General features: G+C 29.4%; 1 pseudogene; it reads right to left on the reverse strand.

Annotated features, from left to right (window-relative positions):
* Window positions 1-2,218: 2,218 nt before the first annotated feature.
* On the reverse strand, window positions 2,219-4,741 carry LOC110423507 (transcription factor BHLH089-like; annotated as a pseudogene).
* Window positions 4,742-5,286: the final 545 nt, after the last annotated feature.

Consider the following 5,286-nt stretch of genomic DNA (forward strand, 5'->3'; position numbering starts at 1 on the left):
AAGAAATGGACTACAATGAGAAGAGAAAAGACACAACATAAAGGTAAAAGGCATATTTACCAACTAGAAGGGAATCATTTTTGCTTTGCGAATAAATAGTCCAAAGGGAATCATTATCCAATATCTAAACACACCACAAAGCACAACAATGGTTATGCTTTGCCAAATCCAACAAGGTATGGATGCCAAACTAAAAGACTGAAGGTGTGCTATAAAAAAATGATCTCCATATATGCAAAGCACTTCATTAACATTTAAGAAAACTTTACAATTGAATGTATTGAAATATTTGTATGCTTGTAGGAAAGAAAAAGATGAAGTGCTTGTTTGGCTTAGTTTTTTTTAACTTATATACTTCTTAAAAGCAGAAGTTGAGTTAAACAGTATTTTGTGACAAGCTCGCTCTTAAAAAAAAACTAGCTTTTTTTTAAGGACAAAATTTAAAAAAAAACTTAAAAAAAAGCTCCAAATAGGAGATTTCTCTTCTCTATTTGTTCAAAAAACACACTAGATTTTAAAGAGAGTTTTTTATTTTCCCAAAAAGATCTTCTCTCAAAAAATACATTTTCCCTCTTTTTCTATTGATCTCCCTCTTCTCTCTCTTTTTCTGCAAATCATCCTTTTAGGGTTTTTTTGTTCTTACTAAAATTAAAGGAAAAGAAAACTCAAAATTCAAAACTACATTCAGATATTATTTCTTATTTTTCTTTGTGTTTTGTTTCTCATTTTATTTTCTATGGTTTTTTCTTTTGGCTTTGAAAACTCTCTTTATTGTTTAATATTTCTCAGTTTATTATTTGATATGACAATTATGTGATGTTTGTTTATTCTTAACTTCCTTCTAGTGTGTATCATATTTGTTGATTATGATTGAAATAATTAGTTAAATAAGTCAATAATTGTTGAGATAAATTAGATAAAAATTGAAAAGTCAATTTTTTACTCGTTTGTGGTAACTCAGTTTTAAAGATTTTTTTTCTTTTAGGTATAATAATATACTGCACTATAAAAAAATTGAAATAAACTTTAATTCCTTTGGCAACAGGAATTATAAAATCGCTAAATTTCTTAACAGTAAATTTCACATATGAGCCAGTAATACCTAACAAATAATGTGGCATTCCTTAACAAAATGAATAACTCATTAAAAAATGAGAAAAAAAAAGTCAAAACTTTTTTGTTCATGAAGGGAAACTTTGTTGGTAAGGATATCAAAACCTTGATAACTTCTATGGAATTAGAGCCGATGATTTTAGTAGAAAAATGGATTGCCAAATCAATAGCTAAATGTGATTTTCCTGAGCCAGTTAAATCCATTATTAATACCACATTGGGTTCTTTTCCTTGTATGTAACATCAATTTGTTTAACTCCAAAGGTCATAAATTTCCAGCTAATCTTTAAAAATTAATAACAAATACTTTTATATTCTTTTTTTATCTTTCAGCAATTTATAATATTATAGGGGAAATTATATTTTTTCACACTCATCTTTTCTTATTTGATTCAATTTTTTTCTCTTGATTTATTTAATACCCTTTATAGTAATTTTAATCAAAATTAAAATATATATATAAGTTGTTTTACCAAACAACTTATCTATAAAAAAGAGTTTATAAAAAGTAAATTTACCAAACAGTTTTAGCTTAATTTTAAAAGCTATTATTTTTCATAAAAGTTTTATAATAGCTCTTAAGCATAAAAAAAAAACTAGGCCAAACATGCTCGAAGAGTAGATATCTATCTTGTCCTTTATTAAGAAGGATATAACCTTCATCAGCTTAGGAAAAATTAAAAAGGTTGATCACAATAAACTAGCTTTATTTATCGATCACAATTTTAGCTTTTAACAAACCCAATGTTTAAACAAAGTTGACTCAACATATAGGCGTTAGTAATTCAAAACAAGCAACTTCCTTGTACAAGAACAATAATCATTATAAGAGATTCTGCTCAGATATTAATACAGAGAAGGACGTGAAGCCTACCATTTGATCTATGGAGTACAAGAACACATTCTCCAAAACACAACAATGAACCTGTTCAAGTTTAGCATTCTTTAGATAGCAATAGTAGCGTCTTGCCTTGTGTTGATTGTTGAGAATAGAATTATAGTCTCTTTGGTTTAACACAATGCAATATACTTCTTTAGCAACGACTGAATGAGGAAGCATTGCAAATTAATTCTCTTATTATTAATTGACAAGGGTTTTTCCAAATTATGTTGTTCTTTCAAAACCACCACCAATATGTAACCACTCTAGTGATGTACCATGGCTATATTACCTTGTTGCTTGTGAACCAAATGCCATACTAATAGTATCAAATATTTGTTGGCCATACTAAAAAACCAAATCAATTGTTATAATTAACAAGCTAAAAGAAAAAAAAAAGGTAATCTCTTAAATAAATCACTCCAAACTTTTTCCCCTAACATAATTAATGCAGTGCTAAATGATGTCTAGAATTATTTTATTAAATGAAAATAGTAACGAAAAGTTCACAAAGAATTCAGAGACTACCTAAGATTTAATCATTCAAAGAAAGATTATTCAAGAGGTAGATTCATAGTATAATATACTCATATGTTCTTTTTAAGCTTTGCCAATCCTTAAGTGGAAAACATGCAATCCATACAGCACTTCAAGTAAGATGTATTAACATGTAAGTAAGCTATTAGTTTGACCAACTATCTACACAACATATGAAAATATTGAGAAACTAAAAGCCAAAAAGTATATGTAGGAAAATGAAAGCCAAGAATTTGAATAAGGGAGAATGATGCTATAACTTGTTATCTTTAGCAAATCTTTTCCAAGGCATATCTACTTGACCCTTATTATAGACAGTTATGTTTGCCAACCAACTAATCTATAAACTATAATAATGTATCACTTAAAGCAGTTTAGATGTGCCTTTCCCTCTGATTTTAGGCTACTAATTGTCAAAGAAGACTCTTCCTCAAGTAGACAGGTATTCCAAGCCAAACATAGTTCAAATTTGATATAAGCCTCTACATAATTTTGGATGAGTAAAACCCATTGTAGAAAGCATGGTATTGTCTATGCTAGCAATTAAAAGGGAATGTGGTAATTTTTTTGTTCAAATTAATTAAAACAAAACTACACAGTCAACAACGGAACAATGACTTACATCTTTAAGAGGAAATACTTCAATGCTAGAGTTCATTCTTAGATGGATTGTTTCAAGTTTCATTAACAATAATTGCAACACCAGTAAGTTATCAGAATGCAAGTCCTAGTCGAATAATGTAAAATAATTATAGTAATACACAATTAGAAGGACCCATGTGTCAACTTGACGTTATAGTGAGTGAATGTAATTAATTATCATAAAGGATAAGTGCTTTGCCAATAACTTGAGTATAGAAAAACTAACTTAGAAAGTAGCTTAAAATATGCCATATTTAGGAAAATTGAAAATAATTGGTATTATGAGTAATAGAAAAATGCCAAACTAGGTCACCAAATAAGTTATCAACTAAAAAACAGAGACACATCACAAGACACCAGTCACTAGTTTTTCTTCTTCACAAGCTATTGAACAAACTTGCATATAATTGGTAAACAAGATACAGTTTAAAAATTCCATGGTTTACCTTATTGCAACTAAGGACCAGATCTTGAAGAACTTTCATTCTTTCGTGAATCTTTTCTCTCGTAGCCTTCCTATGAAATGATTCAGATTAATGAAACATATTCAAAACCTCTAAGTTTGTTAGATTCTATGATTTTTGACCAAAATACCAAAACTCCATAATAATGGTAAAAATAGTAAGACATTAAAATAAAAGGTTAGTAATAAGTTCCAAAATCAAAAGGCTTGTCTTTTGAATCAATTTTTTTTTTGTCTTTATTCATCTTAATGATTTCATAATGATTTTAAGCCTATCCCGAAGCAAATTAATTTTTTTGTTAAATTGTAACTGTTAGTTGCTTGACCTTTTCTTTCTTGTACATGGATGGAATCTTGTTTAGGTGGCTTGGGTGGTTGCACTTTTTGTTCCACAAGGTCACCTAAACTAGGTTTTGTTTCAACTTTAGAATCATGATTCTCATCTCTACCTTTCGATGCTTTACGTATCTTCCAATCACCATCATTCTACCCAAAATATAAACACAACTATCATACTAAATCTAAAGCTTTCTTACAATGCTTACTTCCATCATTTCTACATAAACATATCAAAATTTTGATTTTCCTTGATATGAAAACATAATATAAAAATCACAAACAAAATACCAAAGAAATATTTATTAGTTGGCAAAATTTACTCTCTTGGCACCAATCAAGATCAATACTCAATTGCACTACTCAGCATTCCTATTTAATAAAAATCATTAGAAACTAAGAAAATAGAAATCCCATTAAAGCAACAAGAATTGATAGAAACAAGTAAAATGTTCAACTAAAATTAGAGGAGCCCATCTGAATTAGTAAAATTCATATCAAAAAAGGCAATTGATTAAACAGAAACATCATGTAAAATGAAATGAAAATGGATACCACGCCACAACCATTACTAATGGAGACAAGCCTGATTGCCTCATTTTGCCCATCTCACCTTCTCTTCACACCACCCCTTATTTGTTGTAGGTGCACCAAGCTCACTTGATCATGAAAACCTCTCAATTTGGGTTTCCAAATTGACCCAACCTAAGTCCAAACTGACCCCTTTTTATCCTAAATTCACTCATTAGATACTGCCAAATCTCCACTAGATTGTGGATCCATCAAAAGAAACCATTTTTAAACTTCACAAAAAAAACTCCAAAAAAAAGGAGAAAAAAGAAAGGTAAACTATTTTAAATTATAATAGTAATTAATGGTTTATAAAAGTGGGGGGTTTAATATAAGGAAGCAGAAAAGTGAGAGAAAATGAGCTTTTTTTTTTGTTTTGTCTAAAGTGCATTGATATTTTTAGACAATGGAGATTGGTTTGCAGTTTTGCTTTTATTTATTTATTTTTCTTTATTCTTTTATCTTTTATTTTTTTTTTTTGCTTTGTTTTTCATTGTTTTGTGAGTGAGACGGGGAAAGAGAGAGAGAGAGAGAGAGAAAGAAACCTTGGGAGTTGCGAAGTAAGTCACTTTTAGTGAGGTTTTCTCGAAAGGGGTCCAACACTTTTCATGCTTCAAAATCCCTTGACTTTTTCATGTGCACCTCCACCTCACTTCTTCACTAGTAGATCACACCCTTAGTTTGGAATCGATGGTTAAGAAATAGCATTAGAAATATAAAGTCGTGAAAGAATGGAGGTGTATTT

The sequence above is a fragment of the Theobroma umbraticum genome, unplaced genomic scaffold, assembly GCF_002168275.2.
Source record: "Theobroma umbraticum cultivar Fairchild unplaced genomic scaffold, ASM216827v3 scaffold_20.0, whole genome shotgun sequence".
Taxonomy (NCBI): domain Eukaryota; kingdom Viridiplantae; phylum Streptophyta; class Magnoliopsida; order Malvales; family Malvaceae; genus Theobroma; species Theobroma umbraticum.